This window comes from Mesoplodon bidens (assembly GCF_964165515.1).
Source record: "Mesoplodon bidens genome assembly, chromosome: 8".
Lineage (NCBI taxonomy): Eukaryota > Metazoa > Chordata > Mammalia > Artiodactyla > Ziphiidae > Mesoplodon > Mesoplodon bidens.
Window position 1 is genome coordinate 23,727,292 of NC_138165.1, and position 18,333 is coordinate 23,745,624.

Genomic DNA, 18,333 nt, shown 5'->3' on the forward strand with positions numbered 1-18,333 from the left:
GAAACAAATTACCATGAATGTGGTAGATAAAACAACAGAAATTTATCTTAAAGTTCTGTAGGTCAGAAGTCTGACACATATCTCACGGGGCTCAAATCAGGGCTTGCATTCCTTTCTGGAGGCTCTAGGGGAGGATCAGTTTCCTTGCTTATTCAACTTGGCAGAACTCGGTTCCTTGCATACAGCCTCCTACATCTCAGAACCAGCATTGGGCCACGATTCCTTCTCATGCTGCCATCTCTCTCATTGGTTACAGCTGGGAAAAGATTCCCCACTTTCAGGAACTCATGTGATTAGTGTGACCCATGTAAAGTAACATATTCATGAGTTCTGGGTATTAGGATATAGACACTTTTGGGGGGAATCATTCAACTCAGCCATTATAGCTCAAAAGTAGTCAACTCAGCCATTATAGCTCAAAAGTAGTCAAAGACAACATGTAAATGAACGGGCACGGCTGTGTTAGAATAAAACTTTATTAACAAAAACAGGCAGTGGGTTCGATTTGGCCCATGTAGTGTAGTTTGTCGGCCCTCTTTGAAGAGTATGGAAACCAGTTGTTGACTTAGGCCTCTCAGGCAGCCAGAAATCTCGAGTCTGCACCACCCTGGCAGTTAGGTATGCCATATTCTGTGTTATCAGAGCAGCAGTCAATTGCTTCTGTTAAAGCCACTTTTACACTGAATTGTAATTGCTTCCTTCAGTGTCTGGTTTTTGTGCCCAGATTGTGAGCACATTGAATGCAGGAACTTTGTCTGATTCATCCTTACCTTCCCTAGTGCTTAACAACATCCAGCACTTAGTTGGTGCTCAGTAAATGTTCATTAAATAAAGGAAACCTTATGTAATAGCTAAATGAGGGAGGCATAGGCTAAAAAAACACACACACACACAAGTATTTTTCATGTGCTGGGGGAATGTTTTCTCTGGGCAGACCTTCAGTTTTGATAAGATTTGATTGTGTTGGTTTTACTCTGCAGGTTAAGTCTGACAATTGTGAGTTTCCATAAAGTTTCCCGAAGATAGATCTTTAAAAAAGTTGAAAACCAATTTTTTGTTGCCTTAATGAAAATGAAAGGGCAAAGCCAGAATTATACATTAGCTGGCAGAGCCAGTAGTATGCATTTGAAAGACCTTTAATTTCAGCCCGCTTTTGCCAAAATAACAATGTGATGATCATAAGGAAGTTTGCAAATGGAAATGATATTTTCCTGAGTGTTTTCCCAGACATTGGACTTCAATGTGGGTTGAAAAGTGCACAGAAAGGTTTTTGACCTGCCAAGCCATGAATACAGCTGTTGTAGGATAAACACAAAACTGATGACATTAACAACATCTGAGGCTGAAGTGGGTCAGGAATCCATCTCTATCTTATTTATGTGGCGTGTTCTCTCATTCACAGCCCGAGGCCAAAATAAGAACTTTATAGGTGTATAGGTATTTGGGTTCTTTCACTGAAAGTCATTTTATATGTAAAGTATTACAAGAACAACTTCTTTCCTCCCAGATGTTCAGTGAAATTAAGATACACAGAGGGCACTTTGTTCAACAACCAAGAACCAGTCTTAGGTTGGGACCCAGCATGGAGGCTCATTAAATTATAAAACTGTGTAAGACATGGCCTAAGTTTACTCCACCCAGTTGAACTTGGCTCAAGTCTCGTAGGTAGATTGAAGAAAAAGAGGCTAAATTCTTAGTATGAAGTTATGCATTTAAAGAGCTTGTTTACACTTATATTTCCACTCCAAGGTGGTAGGTCTAGAATTCCTTAAACTACTCTTTCTGTCTAAGGGAACCTTTTGAACACCCCACCTCCACCTTTCTGCTTTCCTGGCTTCCATGAAACAAACCTCTTTCCCTCAAATTATGGTCAGTGGCACAGTCAGCATGGCCATTGAATCATTGTACTTGCTAATAAAAACATTAAGATATCAGACCAAACACTAGGTTTCTGGGAATGCTCTTAATGCTGACATCAAACCACTAAAATTGTGTTTTGGAGCACAGCCCTCCAACCAACGATAGGGTCCTTCCCAAGTTGTAAAAGCTTTTATGCTGAAATTGTCAGACTCATTAAAGCCTGCATGGACTGTGTCTGTTGTTCTCTCTGCTTTTCTCCCTCATCTGTTAGGATGACTTGTACAGAAAATGAAAACCAAAGTTCTTACAAAAAAGCCAAAGCCCCACTTGATATGATTTACCCTTCCCAAGACTGTATTAGCTACCAGCCAGCCCCTTAACTCCTTCTGGGAATTTGGCATGAAATTGATACTTTCTCTGGGACAGCTCAGCCCTGTGCTTTGCAGGGCATGCTGTGCATGCTGTACCGAACTCTCTCCCCTGGTTTCCCATCACCCAGAAAGTCTCAAAAGTATTAACCGTTAGACCTGGACATTGTGATAGGTAACTCTTTGAAGCCCTATGCTTGGTATTGGCAGGCCATGCTGATTTAAAAACACCTGCCTTAACCAAAAATATCCTTAACCAATTTTAGTCTGATGTTTCACCTTCCTGTGGCAGGCTTTACATTTTTATTATTTATGAGCTTAGGTAATTTTTTTATAAAGTAAATGCAGTAAAAGAAGAGACCTGTTAGGTTTTCTTCTTTGTAAGGTCATTTTCTTTTATGGGCTGAATTGTGCCCTCCCACCCCCCCAAATTCATATGTTGAAATCCTAACTTCTGGTACCTCAGAATGTGACTATATTTGGAGATAGGGCCTTTAAAGAGGTGTTTAAGGTAAAATGAAGTTATATGGGTGGGCCCTAACCCAATATGACAGGTTCTACATAAGACAAGATTAGGGTACAGACACACACACACGCATAGGGAAGACCATGTGAAGACAGAGCAAGAAGACGGCCACCTAAAACCCAAAGAGAAAGGCCCCAGAAAATAAAACCAACCCTGGCAACACATTGATCTTGGACTGCTAGCCTCTAGAATTGTGAGGAAATAAATCTCTTGTTAAAGCCACCCAGTCTGTGGTATTTGTCATGGAAGCCCTAGCAAACTAATGCATTTACTATGATTTTTGTTCTTTTTTTTCCTAATGAACATTGACCACGCTTTTTTTAAAACATCTTTATTAGAGCATAATTGCTTTACAGTGGTGTGTTAGTTTCTGCTTTATAACAAAGTGAATCAGCTATACATATACATATATCCCCATATCTCCTCCCTCTTGCATCTCCCTCCCACCCTCCCTATCCCACCCCTCTAGATGGTCACAAAGCACTGAACTGATCTCCCTGTGCTATGTGGCTGCTTCACGCTAGCTATCTGTTTTACATTTGGTAGTGTATATATGTCCATGCCACTCTCTCACTTCGTCCCAGCTTACCCTTCTCACTCCCCGTGTCCTCAAGTCCAATCTCTACATCTGCGTTTTTATTCCTTTCCTGCCTCTAGGTTCCTCAGAAACTTTTTTTTTTGTTTTTGATTCCCTATATATGTGTTAGCATACGGTATTTGTTTTTCTCTTCCTGACTTACTTCTCTCTGTATAACAAAATCTGAATCCACCCACCTCACTACAAATAACTCAGTTTCGTTCCTTTTTATGGCTGAGTAATATTCCATTGTCTATATGTGCCACATCTTCTTTATCCATTCAGCTGTCGATGAACACTTAGGTTGCTTCCATATTCTGGCTATTGTAAATAGGGCTGCAATGAACATAGTGGTACATGACTCTTTGAGTTACGGTTTTCTCAGGGTATATGCCCAGGACTGGGATTGATGGGTCATTTGGTAGTTCTATTTTTAGTTTTCTAAGGAACCTCCATACTGTTCTTCATAGTGGCTGTATCAATTTACATTCCCAGAAACAGAGCAAGAGGGTTCCCTTATCTCCACACGCTCTCCAGCATTTATTGTTTGTAGATTTTTTGCTGATGGCCATTCTGACTGGTGTGAGATGATATCTCATTGTAGTTTTGATTTGTACTGCTCTAATGATTAATGATGTTGAGCATTCTTTCATGTGTTTGTTGGCTATCTTTATATCTTCTTTGGAGAAATGTCTGTTTAGGTCTTCTGCCCATTTTTGGATTGGGTTGTTTGTTTTTTTGTTATTGAGCTGCATGAGCTGCTTGTAAATTTTGGAGATTAATCCTTTGTCAGTTGCTTCATTTGCAAATATTTTCTCCCATTCTGAGGGTTGTCTTTTGGTCTTGTTTATGGTTTCCTTTGCTGTGCAAAAGCTTTGAAGTTTCATTAGGTCCCATTTGTTTATTTTTGTTTTTATTTCCATTTCTCTAGGAGGTGGGTCAAAAAGGATCTTGCTGTGATTTATGTCATAGAGTGTTCTGCGTATGTTTTCCTCTAAGAGATTGATGGTATCTGGCCTTACATTTAGGTCTTTAGTCCATTTTGAGCTTATTTTTGTGTATGGTGTTAGGGAGTGATCTAATCTCATACTTTTACATGTCCCTGTCCAGTTTTCCCAGCACCACTTATTGAAGAGGCTGTCCTTTCTCCACTATACATTTCTGCCTCCTTTATCAAAGATAAGGTGATCATATGTGCGTGGGTTTATCTCTGGGCTTTCTATCCTGTTCCATTGATCTATATTTCTGTTTTTATGCCAGTACCATACTGTCTTGATTACTGTGGCTTTGTAGTACAGTCTGAAGTCAGGTAGTCTGATTCCTCCAGCTCCATTTTTCGTTCTCAAGATTACTTTGGCTATTCGGGGTCTTTTGTGTTTCCATACAAACTGTGAAATTTTTTGTTCTAGTTCTGTGAAAAATGCCATTGGTAGTTCGATAGGGATTGCATTGAATCTGTAGATTGCTTTGGGTAGTTTTGTCATTTTCATAATGTTGATTTTTGCAATCCAAGAACATGGTATATCTCTCCATCTATTTGTATCATCTTTAATTTCTTTCATCAGTATCTTTTAATTTTCTGCATACAGGTCTTTTGTCTCCTTAGGTAGGTTTATTCCTAAATATTTTATTCTTTTTGTTGCAGTGGTAAATGGGAGTGTTTTCTTGATTTCGCTTTCAGATTTTTCATCATTAGTGTATAGGAATGCCAGAGATTTCTGTGCATTAATTTTGTATCCTGCTACTTTACCAGACTCATTGATTAGCTCTAGTAGTTTTCTGGTAGCATCTTTAGGATTCTCTATGTATAGTATCATGTCATCTGCAAACAGTGACAGCTTTACTTCTTCTTTTCCGATTTGGATTCCTTTTATTTCCTTTTCTTCTCTCTGATTGCTGTGGCTAAAACTTCCAAAACTATGTTGAGTAAGAGTGGTGAGAGTGGGCAACCTTGTCTTGTTCCAAATCTTAGTGGTAATGCTTTCAGTTTTTCACCATTGAGGCCGATGTGGGCTGTGGGTTTGTCATGTATGGCCTTTATTATGTTGAGGAACGTTCCCTCTATACCTACTTTCTGGAGGGTTTTTATCATAAATGGGTGTTGAATTTTGTCGAAAGCTTTCTCTGCATCTATTGAGATGACCATATGGTTTTCCTCCTTCAATTTGTTAATATGGTGTATCACATTGATTGATTTGCATATATTGAAGAATCCTTGCATTCCTGGAATAAAGCCCACTTGATCATGGTGTATGATCCTTTTAATGTGCTGTTGGATTCTGTTTGCTAGTATTTTGTTGAGGATTTTTGCATCTATGTTCATCAGTGATATTGGCCTGTAGTTTTCTTTCTTTGTGACATCCTTGACTTGTTTTGGTATCAGGGTGATGGTGGCCTCATAGAATGAATTTGGGAGTGTTCCTCCCTCTGCTATATTTTGGAAGAGTTTGAGAAGGATAGTGTTAGCTCTTCTCTAAATGTGTGATAGAATTCACCTGTGAAGCCATCTGGTCCTGGTCTTTTGTTTGTTGGAAGATTTTTAATCACAGTTTCAATTTCAGTGCTTGTGATTGGTCTGTTCATATTTTCTATTTCTTCCTGATTCAGTCTTGGCAGGTTGAGCAATTCTAAGAATTTGTTCATTTCTTCCAGGTTGTCCATTTTATTGGCATAGAGTTGCTTGTAGTAATCTCTCATGATCTTTTGTATTTCTGCAGTGTCAGTTGTTACTTCTCCTTTTTCATTTCTAATTCTATTGATTTGAGTCTTCTCCCTTTTTTTCTTGATGAGTCTGGCTAATGGTTTATCAATTTTGTTTATCTTCTCAAAGAACCAGCTTTTAGTTTTATTGATCTTTGCTATCGTTTCCTTCATTTCTTTTTCATTTATTTCTGATCTGAACTTATGATTTCTTTCCTTCTGCTAACTTTGGGAGTTTTTTGTTCTTCTTTCTCTAATTGCTTTAGGTGCAAGGTTAGGTTGTTTATTCGAGATGTTTCCTGTTTCTTAAGGTAGGATTGTATTGCTATAAACTTCCCTCTTAGAACTGCTTTTGCTGCATCCCATAGGTGTTGGGTTGTCGTGTCTCCATTGTCATTTGTTTCCAGGTATTTTTTGATTTCCTCTTTGATTTCTTCAGTGACCTCTTGGTTATTAAGTAGTGTATTGTTTAGCCTCCATGTGTTTGTATTTTTTACAGATCTTTTCCTGTAATTGATATCTAGTCTCATAGCATTGTGGCCGGAAAAGATACTTGATACAGTTTCAATTTTCTTAAATCCACCAAGGCTTGATTTGTGACCCAAGATATGATCTATCTTGGAGAATGTTCCATGAGCACTTGAGAAAAATGTGTATTCTGTTGTTTTTGGATGGAATGTCCTATAAATATCAATTAAGTCCATCTTGTTTAATGTATCATTTAAAGCTTGTGTTTCCTTATTTATTTTCATTTTGGATGATGTGTCCATTGGTGAAAGTGGGGTGTTAAAGTTCCCTACTGTGAATGTTTACTGGCGATTTCCCCTTTTATGGCTGTTAGTATTTGTCTTATGTATTGAGGTGCTCCTATGTTGGGTGCATAAATATATACAATTGTTATATCTTCTTCTTGGATTGATCATTATGTAGTGTCCTTCTTTGTCTCTTCTAGTCATCTTTATTTTAAAGTCTATTTTGTCTGATATGAGAATTGCTACTCCAGCTTTCTTTTGGTTTCCATTTGCATGGAATATCTTTTTCCATCCCCTCACTTTCTGTCTATATGTGTCTCGAGGTCTGAAGTGGGTCTCTTGTAGACAGCATATATATGGGTCTTGTTTTTGTATCCATTCAGCCAGTCTGTGTCTTTTGGTGGGAGCATTTAATCCACTTACATTTAAGGTAATTATCGATATGTATGTTCCTAATCCCATTTTCTTAGTTGTTTTGGGTTTGTTATTATAGGTCTTTTCCTTCTCTTGTGTTTCTTGCCTAGAGAAGATCCTTTAGCATTTGTTGTAAAGCTGGTTTGGTGGTGCTGAACTCTCTCAGCTTTTGCTTGTCTGTAAAGCTTTTAATTTCTCCATCAAATCTGAATGAGATCCTTGCTGGGTAGAGTAATCTTGGTTGTACGTTTTACTCCTTCATCACTTTAAATATGTCCTGCCAGTCCCTTCTGGCTTGCAGAGTTTCTGCTGAAAGATCAGCTGTTAACCTTATGGGGATTCCCTTGTGTGTTACTTGTTGTTTTTCCCTTGCTGCTTTTAATATGTTTTCTTTGTATTTAATTTTTAAATTTAATTTAAATTTTGTATTTAATATGTGTCTTGGCATGTTTCTCCTTGGATTTATCCTGTATGGGACTCTCTGTGCTTCCTGGACTTGATTAACTATTTCCTTTCCCATATTAGGGAAATTTTCAACTATAATCTCTTCAAATATTTTCTCAGTCCCTTTCTTTTTCTCTTCTTCTTCTGGAACCCCTATAATTCGAATGTTGGTGCATTTAATGTTGTCCCAGGGGTCTCTGAGACTGTCCTCAGTTCTTTTCACTCTTTTTTCTTTATTCTGCTCTGCAGTAGTTATTTCCACTACTTTATCTTCCACCTCACTTATCCGTTCTTCTGCCTCCGTTATTCTGCTATTGATCCCTTGTAGAGTATTTTTAATTTCATTTATTGTGTTGTTCATCATTGCTTGTTTCATCTTTAGTTCTTCTAGGTCCTTGTTGAATGTTTCTTGCATTTTCTCTATTCTATTTCCAAGATTTTGGATCATCTTTACTATCATTATTCTGAATTCTTTTTCAGGTAGACCTCCTATTTCCTCTTCATTTGTTAGGTCTGGTGGGTGTTTATCTTGCTCCTTCACCTGCTGTGTGTTTTTCTGTCTTCTAATTGTGCTTATCTTACTGTGTTTGGGGTCTCCTTTTTGCAGGCTGCAGGTTCGTAGTTCCCGTTGTTTTTGGTGTCTGTCCCCCGTGGCTAAAGTTGGTTCATTGGGTTGTGTAGGCTTCCTGGTGGAGGAGACTGGTGCCTGTGTTCTGGTGGATGAGGCTGGATCTTGTCTTTCTGTTGGGCAGGTCTACGTCTGGTGGTGTGTTTTGGGGTGTCTGTGGACTTATCATGATTTTAGGCAGCTTCTCTGCTGATGGGTGGTGTTGTGTTCCTGTCTTGCTAGTTGTTTGGCATAGGGTGTCCAGCACTGAAGCTTTCTGGTCGTTGAGTGAAGCTGGATGCTGGTGTTGAGATGGAGATCTCTGGGAGATTTTCGCCGTTTGATATTATGTGGAGCTGGGAGGTCTCTTGTGGACCAGTGTCCTGAAGTTGGCTCTCCCACCTCAGAGGCACAGCACTGACTCCTGGCTGCAGCACCAAGAGCCTTTCATCCACAGGGGTCAGGATAAAAGGGAGAAAAAGTAGAAAGAAAGAAGGAAGGAACGAAAGAAAGAAAGGAAGGAAGGAAGGAAGGAAGGAAGATGGAAGGAAGGAAGGAAGGAAGGAAAGAAAAGAAGGAAGGAAGGAGATAAAATAAAGTAAGATAAAATAAAATAAAGTTATTAAAATAAAAAATAATTATTAAGAAAAAAAATTTTTAAGTAAAAAAACCCAAAAAAAACGCAAACCAAAAAACGGATGGATAGAACCCTAGGACAAATGAAAGCAAAGCTATACAGAGAAAATCTCACACAGAAGCATACACACTCACAAAAAGAGGAAAAAGGGAAAAAATAATAAATCTTGCTCTCAAAGTGCACCTCCTCAATTTGGAATGATTCGTTGTCTATTCAGGTATTTCACAGATGCAGGGTACATCAAGTTGATTGTGTAGATTTAATCCACTACTTCTGAGCCTGCTGGGAGAGATTTCCCTTTCTCTTCTTTGTTTGCACAGCTCCTGGGGTTCAGCTTTGGATTTGGCCCCGCCTCTGCATGTAGGTTGCCTGAGGGTGTCTATTCCCCACCCAGACATGACGGCGTTAAAGCAGCTGCTGATTAGGGGGCTCTGGCTCACTCAGGCCGGGAGGGAGGGAGGGATATGGAATGTGGGACGAGCCTGCGGCTGCAGAGGCCAACATGACGTTGCAACAGCCTGAGGTGCACCGTGTGTTCTCCCGGGGAAGTTGTCCTTGGATCACGGGACCCTGGCAGTGGCGGGCTGCACAGACTCCCAGGAGGGGAGGTGTGGATAGTGACCTGTGCTTGCACACAGGCTTTTTGGTAGCTGCAGCAGCAGCCTTAGCGTTTCATGTCCGTCTCTGATGTCCACGCTGATAGCTGCGGCTCGTGCCCATCTCTGGAGCTCGTTTAGGTGGTGCTCTGAATCCCTTCTCCTCACACACCCCAAAACATGGTGTCTTGCCTCTTCGGCAGTTCCAGACTTTTTCCCAGACTCCCTCTTGGCTAGCTGTGGAGCACTAGCCCCCTTCAGGCCGTGTTCACACAGCCAACCCCAGTCCTCTCCCTGGGATCCAGCCTCTGAAGCCCGAGCCTCAGCTTCCAGTGCCGCCCACCCCGGCGGGTGAGCAGACGAGCCTCTCAGGCTGGTGAGTGCCGGTCGGCACCGATCCTCTGTGCGGGAATCTCTCTGCCGTGCCCTCCGCACCCCTGTTGCTGTGCTCTCCTCCATGGCTCCGAAGCTTCCTCTGCCACCACACCCTGTCTCCACTAGTGAAGGGGCTTCCTAGTGTGTGGAAACTTTTCCTCCTTCACAGCTCCATCCCAGAGGTGCAGGTCTTGCCCCTATTCTTTTGTCTCTGTTTTTTCTTTTTTCTTTTGCCCTACCCAGGTACCTGGGGAGTTTCTTGACTTTTGGGAAGCCTGAGGTCTTCTCCCAGCGTTCAGTAGGTGTTCTGTAGGAGTTGTTCCACATGTTGATGTATTTCTGATATATTTGTGGGGAGGAAGGTGATCTCCATGTCTTACTCCTCCACCATCTTGAAGGTCTCCCCCGATCACGCTTTTAATGTTTATAGATTACACCAGAACAGATCTGGGCAGCATGTTGTGGGCCCCAAGGAAGTGAGATGATCTCGTGTAGATTCTGCACCCAGCAGAGTGACCAGAAACTTCTATAATTACCAGTGACATTCCAGTAACAATGACCTTAAACCATCACCTGAAAGGTGATTGCTTTGGGTTGTGACATTTCTGGACAGTAAGTTTTATAGAATGGGTTACAAGATGCTGCCCTGGGGCACAAGCCTGACTCAGGAAGCTTAGAGGACCACGTTTGTGATGCATGTTTGGCCCACAGAGTGTTCGTTTGTTTGTTTTTTTAAAATCAGCCATGTGAAAGTAGAAATTTCCTGCTGCTCTTAAAATTTTGGAATGTCTGTCCTACTTCTGTGTGGACAAAACTGAGCAAAACTGAGCTGCCATCTCAGTTGGATGCCACTTTCTAAGGTGCCACAGCCACCCCCCACCCCCCTATCAGTCACTTCAGCCTGTCCGCTTCACTTATTACCCAAGCTGCCTGGTCCAGATAGTGGAAGTAAACAGATTAGCGGCTCCTAGATGATGGATTCTGAAAGATGCTTGTTGAAAAAGGTGTTCAGAGGTGAAAAGTATTTGAGAAACGGAACAGGTTTGTATACACTTTTATATACACTTTATATACATTTTATATACACTTCATATACACTTCCTTGCAGATTTTCCAGTGCATGAATAGGTTAAAAGATCCGAGAAGTTCTGCAATAGAGAAATCTATTCAACTCTGGTCTGCAGCATTTCCCATTCCTATTTGACTAGGAACTCCCACTTCTTTGATTAACATATATTTGTCATCTTTCTGTGGAACATACTTTGGGAAATGCTGAAATGGATTCTTACAATCTGGTCCTATCTGAAAGCAGAAGAATCAAGTAGAGAATTAGAATTCTGTAAATTACTAAGTAATTTGCATATTCATAAAAGAATACTTGAGTGCATGTGAAAATAAATGTAAAGTTGTCTTATCAAGGAGCAGTATTATTTTTGTGATGTTATTTGATACATCAAGGAAATCTACAGAAATGACCACAGGCCACCAAATGCACAACCAGCGTTATCTAACAAGTGCAACAGTCTTTATAAAAGTTAAATGTTTTGCTCATTGTGAAACAGAAATAGATTTCAGCTTTGAGAGACCTGGATTCCAATTACTTTTGTTGTGCTCCAGTGTCTTTGTTATTGCCATGATGAATGCATCACTCTCTTCATATTTCAGGATAATGATCTGATTGGACTGTAAACATTTTGTTAGACAAAACTTATACCCATTATACTTGCAGTCATTTAAAACAAGGAATATGTGCAAATGAACCCAGATATCCTTCTGTATTAGCTATTTTATTAGAGTAATAATGTGCAGATCCTGATTTGCATGTTCAACTAAATGATCGCAAACAGTTTTTGACATGTAAATTCATGGCTCTTCTACATGCTTCCACTGAGTTTGGCAAAAGCGAATTGGTCTATTTGAGTTATCCTCCTTTGATTTCTCCAAGAAAACCAATATAATAAAGTAATTCTTTCCTGCCATCCTCTTCTTTGCTAAGCTCTTCTCAGAACAGTCAGAAGGTGTTTTTTTCCTTCAATTATTTCAGGCTTGTTTGCATTAAATCCTTTCCAACAGGCTCCAGTAAATGTGTTCCCTTAATAAGGATGTCTCCCTTTGAAATAAGCTAAATAAAATTTTACATTTAAGGTGAGTAAGAACCAGTTATGGAGAAAATTGCTCAATATCTGTTCTATTCTAATTTCTTTTTCCATGCAAAGCATGCTGCGGCTCTATATTGAGGACCAAGTGTGATGATTTGGCATGCATAATTCATGCTTCTGGCCTTCTACGCACACTTATTTTTTCCATCACAATTCCACGTATTTAGATAAGGTCAAAGATTATTCTTTATGGCTATCAATTAAACTTATTTTTAAGGACTATGATGTAAAATATGTGGGTATTTTATTCTTCAGAAGAATGCTTGATTGCGGTAGTGTCATAACACAAGATTTCTCCTGTCAATACTTTAGATTTTGTTTGGTTTTGTTGCATGGCAGGATTCCATTTATTTAAGTGGCTGGCATCCTGGTTTGTAAAGGTTTCTGGCATGAAAGCTCACATATTTATTAGTAATTCAGGGAAAATCATGCCACTCAGTTCCCAAAGATTTTATCATTCTGTGGAATTTCTTATATTGTTCACCTTGCCAAAAATGGCATTTTAATTATAAGAAAAGCACATCAAGTCTTCTACTATGTAAAGCCCATTTCCTGGTCTCCTTTTTCAACTCCATTCTCTTACTCCTATTACAGCTGTTTTCATACCTCATTAAGATCTTCTCCATCTGGATGGCCACAGGCATTTCCAACTCAGTATGTTTATAACTAAATCCATCATCTTCCTCCCCAAGTCAGTTTCCACCATGTAATGAGTGGCACAAGCCAGAAACCTGAGTGTCATCTTCGATTCTTCACTCTTCTCTGCTCGACACATCCAGACAACAGCCAAGTCCTGTCAGTTCTGCTTTCTCAGTGTCCCTTGGGTCTGTCCTCTTAGGCTTATTTACTTCTCATTGCCACTTCCTGGTCTAAGATGCCATCCTTCTTTTCCTGGATTACCTTGTTACCTCCCGCTCACAGACGTGTGCATTTCTCCTGCCCCTGAACACACACTCAGAAATCTAAGCGTGGTTGTCAAAGTGGTCAGAGGGGACTGCAGAGAACTCCTTGTCTGGCACGTTCCCTTGTCCAGCCTTCTCCATTAATCACATTTATTGAGTGTCCACTATGGGAAGGGGCTATTAGGGGCTATGAAGAATCTAAAAAGAAGTTGTGATCTCTGCCTGCAGGTAATCTAGGTAATCTAGTAGATTTTTGTGGAGGGTGCTTGGGAATGGGGATGCAATGAAAATCACTGATCATGTCTTAGCCACTGTGGCAATATTTCTGCATTAATACTCTTTTTGGGGGAAAAAAATCAAAGGGAACCCATGGCCTTTAAAATGTTCTTAATTTGCCACGTACTGCACAGTAATCCTCTCAAGCATAAATTTTAATCTTTGAGATTAGGATTTCAACAGTGAGCATTGCATCTGATTTCAGGGAACATCCAAAGGTCAGCACTAGACTAAAATTGCCCCATTTCTGTTCTGGTGATTTGGTGGTTATAACTTCCTGCCTCATTCTGTTTCGTCCTCAAGACCACTCAGGGCTCTGCGGTATAGCCATATCGGGGGAGGAGGATTTGGGGCTCACTTTGTACAATTCACTCCTTCCTGAGATACTTTCTCAATAACAATGGGCTTTCCTAAGGATCTTGGACATACAATGCACACCATCAGATTTTATATACTGTTTCTTCCAGATGGTTTCTGAGTTGTCAGAGAAAGTTTTATATCTACAGGGTTGACAGCTTCCCCGTCTCTTCCCTTGCATCTTGACAACCCATGGCCCCCCTTCCCGTCCACTCTGTGCTCCGGATTCCAGGAGTGGAGCCGCACCGTTGCCATTTAACAGGAGCAGATAACTCAGATCAAATCTCCGTGGTAAATCGGCTTTTCAGCATCTGGTGCCGTTCCTTTAATGAAGCCTTTTTCTCACCATGATATGACTCCATTAGACACTGAGAAGCTGGAGTATGTAAAAGATTTTGTTTATCTGGCCCTCCTCAAAGGTACTGTCTGTCATCATAGATGTCTGCAGTAAATATAGCAACAGCATCACTGGATGTGTGAAGCGATTAGATTTATGAGGCACATAAACTGCAAAGCTTCTAATAACCATAATTCCTAACTTCGATCATAATACCCGTATTAGTGTCATGTTTTCTGGAGGACTTTATGTTTCTAAAAATATCTTATTTGTGGTTACCATGTGTACCCTGTAATTCCTTTAATTTGAAAGTGAAAGGGCTCTGCCAGAGATGAAGCCAGAGGAGACAGCCCCCGCCCCGTTCCGTATTGTTTATGTGGGCAGTGGGGAAAGATGGATGGCCCATCTCGCATGTTTTGCAATTGAATTAGATAAATCTCCTCTAAAAATAGAGAAAAAAGAGAGTCCACACTAATAAGGAACAACTGATGGAAAAATCAAGTGTGAGGGATGGGGAATAAAGGGTAGGATCTTAGTCTTCATCCCCATTCTCCTGCCCCCCCCACCCCCTATCTCCAGGGGGATTCTGTCTGAATGCTTTTAACGTGCTCTCCTTCTAATTATTTGGCATGATTTGAAAAACCTTTGAAAGGATGCTAATTATCAGTCTATTTTCCTTTTGAGTGAGGCCTGAGATGTAAGTTCAGGTGCTTGGCACAAGATTCTTGGCCTGTGAAGTCTCTCTTTGACTTTTAAGGGTAAAGGAAGACACATGCTCTTGGGTTTGCTTAGAATACACACACACTGTTTTTAGCAATTTCTGAACTTAAGCAGAAAAGACATCTTGTCATTATTCCATGCAAAACTTGGTCATTTGGTCTTGCTATTCACAGCGCAATTCTTTCAAGTCCACTATAAGGATTGTCTGAGTGCAATGGCTATTTTTGCATCTTTGTAGAATTTGGCAGATTTGAAGGACACCCCAGATTTAGTCACTGAAAGATGATTCCATGCTTACATCACTGAGTTTGACCCTGACAGGTGACATGGTGGACTCTGGCCAGAGGCAGGGGGACTTGCCTAATGGATATTTTTTAAAAACTTTTTTCTGAGTAGAGATAGAATATAAGGCTATCTTGTAACGTTCAAATACTAGAGATGTATAAAGTAAATACATAATTTCGCCCTCTAAATATAACCACTGTTAACAGCTTGATGTATATCATTTCAGGCTCTTTCCTAGTAATATCTAAAAACATTATTATTTTACATACATGAAATAGCACTATACCTGCTATTTTATGGCTATGTTTTAATTTAATAATATATCATGGACACTTTTCTGGGGAAGTGAATACACATTTGTCTCAATCGTTTTAACTCTTCTCTGGCATTCCATAGCATGGTTGGATCATAATTTATTTACTGTTCCCCTTCTGGTGAGTATTGAAATGGCCTTCAACTTTTTGTTCTTATAAATAATGTTTCCAAGAACATCTTGGTCCATGTATCTTTAGATGCTAATGAGAGTATTTCTGCAGGATAAATTCCTAAAAGTGGAATTTAAATGTTTATAGTTATTATCAAATTGATAGATTTATATGTTAGAAAGTTGTTTTAAAATTGTGGATTTCCTTCCAGTTTTACCAGTAATATATGAAAGTGCTGTTTCTCCACACTCCAACATGGGAATTAGTCCTTTCATTTAAGATTAAGCTATTCCTTTGCTCTTTGCTAGGTGCTCAGATAAAACTATCTCACTGTTTTGTTATTACTTGGATTGCTAATGATATGAGTAATCTTTTCATATTGGTATACATGCTTTTTCTTTTCACTGTTCTTTATTCATATCCTTTTCCTATTTTCTATCAGAGTTTTCATCTTTTCCTTATTAATTTATAGCTCCTTTTTATGTATTATGTTCATGATAGAAGCTGGAAATAATTTTCTAAGTGTTTTATTTATTTCTCAACCCTATTTGTGGTGTGCTGTATCATACAGACATTTTGTATTTTTTTTTGTAAAATCTATCAATCTTGTCCTTTATGATTTTTTACCTTTGTGTCCTGATAAGAAAGATGTCTCCCATCTTAAGATGATAAGCATATTCTCCTATATTTACTTCTAGTAATTATCTTTTTTAAAAAATGTTGAAAATTTTAATAAATCATTATTTTATTAGAATAAAAGATAAGAATCAAACTTACTGTTTCTCTCTAAATACTTGGTAATGGCTTCTACACTATTTAATGAGTCAGCCCTCCTTACTAAATTTAAATGTTATACTTAACAGTCACTAAACACCCATATATTCATAGATCTGTTTCTGCATTCTCTGTTCCATTCTATCCCTACCAATATCATGTTGTTTTAGTCACAGTTCCTTTAAAATGTATTTGAATCTGGTAGGACAAATTCCCTTCTCATTATGTCTCATTTTCAAAAATTTAGCAGGCATCCTAAGCATTTACTCTTTCAGATTAACTTTATTATCAATTTGTAAGGGTTGACTAAAATTGGAATTTTTGGAATTTTATTAACATACAGTTTGTTTTAGGAATTGCCATTTTCTTCTAAGGGCATTTCTCTGTCTTCTCTTACTGAGTTGTGATACTAACTGCTCTCTCCAGATGTATGTGTGAAGATGGTAGAAAAGATAATGTGGGCTAACATTGTGGGTTTTGAGAAAGATAGTATTATGATTGGCTAGAAAATGACAAGGTAAGTCAAAGCACTAGCAATACAGGAAAACGGAAAGGGGTATAGATGGAAGGAAGGAAGTGCAGAGTGAGTGTACGGTGACGTGAGTATAGAGGGCGGAAAGTGAGAAAGAAGAAACCAAGGAGAGAAGGATGGATTGAAGGCAGGATAAGAAACATCGACCCTTGGCTGCCTGGGCAGGGAAGGGCTGGAGGGGCTGGAGTGGATTCCACAGTCTCCTCCCTGTTGGGTTGGGCTGCACGGAACTTGCTGAGGGGTGGCCAGGTGGCTCTGAGGATGGAAGGCCAGGGTGAGGGTGGGCCTGGGGAGGCGGAGGTGAGCATGGCATCCTTTTGCCTGTGGTCTGAGGGCTCAGCCAGGAGGAATTTTGAATTCAATCAGCATAGGGAGAAATGAGACTAAAGGGGCAGGGTGAGGCAGGGTAATGTGGGCAAGGAGGCAAGCAGGAGGGCCCAGATCAGAACCCAGAGCAGGAACTGGATAAAGCTCTGCCCAGGGATGCAGGCCTGGTGAAGACAGACCCAGCCGGAACACTCCAGTCAGGGGCTTAGGAGCATTTCTGACCATGGGGACCTTTTGAAGAGCCCCCCTGCCCACCTCCCAGGCCTCCTACTTCCAAGATTTTCTGGGGCCTGCTACGGGGTTACACGTGTGAAGCATAACTTGCCCAGTCTAGCTGGACCCAACCTGTGCAGTGGTGGACACCTGAGCAAAGCTGGGCCACGCACACACTTCCTAAGGAGAGTTGGCATTGGGACACAGGGAGCAGGTGGATCTTTCCTGAAGCAGCTGCATTTTCAGTAGATAAATCTCCGGAGGTCTTGGGGGCTGTGCTTCAGCATGAAACTGAGAGACAGAGAAAAACAATCTACTCTGAGAAAGAATAAAACATACGCAGAAAGAGCAGAGACCGGTTTTTCCAGCTTATTATTATTATTATTATTTTGTGGTACGCGGGCCTCTCCCGTTGTGGAGCACAGGCTCCAGACCCGCAGGCTCAGCGGCCATGGCTCACGGGCCCAGCCGCTCCGTGGCATGTGGGATCTTCCCGGACCGGGGCACGAACCCGTGTCCCCTGCATCGGCAGGCGGACCCTCAACCACTGCGCCACCAGAGAAGCCCCCCAGCTTATTTTTGAGACCAGTTGCGTTCTATACTTTGAGCAAGATGGGATATTCCAGAATCGCCCCTTTTGTAAAAAAAACTGGCTCAAACTGGGTTTGTGTTACACAGAGTCCTAGAGGTCTTAAACAATACAGGGACTAAAGAAGCTAAGCTGGTGAGGTTATGAATTTCCTTGTTAATAAAAAGCCAGGGTCTAAATTAAAGGACCGAAACATCATTAAGGGAATTCCGGAAAGCAGGGATTTAGCGGGTTAGATTTAGAAATAGAAGTTAGGGTTCTGCAGTCAACTAGACCAAACTTGGCAGGAGAGGGTGGGGTGGAAAGAGCACCGGGCAGGGAAGGAGAAAGCAGCCCAAGGCCACGCAACGTTATCCTTGGGTGAGAATTGCTGGACCTCTCTTGATAAAGCAGGGCAGTTGCACCTGCTTTACGGTCCCTGCCAGGAATTTTTTGAGACGTATGGCAGGGACCAGGTGTACCCAGTGGGCTGTAAAATACTATTTGCATGCAAGTTGCTGCAGCCGCCTTGCAGGACCTGTGTTATGATGCGGTGCTCTCTGGGGTAAAGTGCTTGTAAGCTCAGTAGCTGACTGATGTGT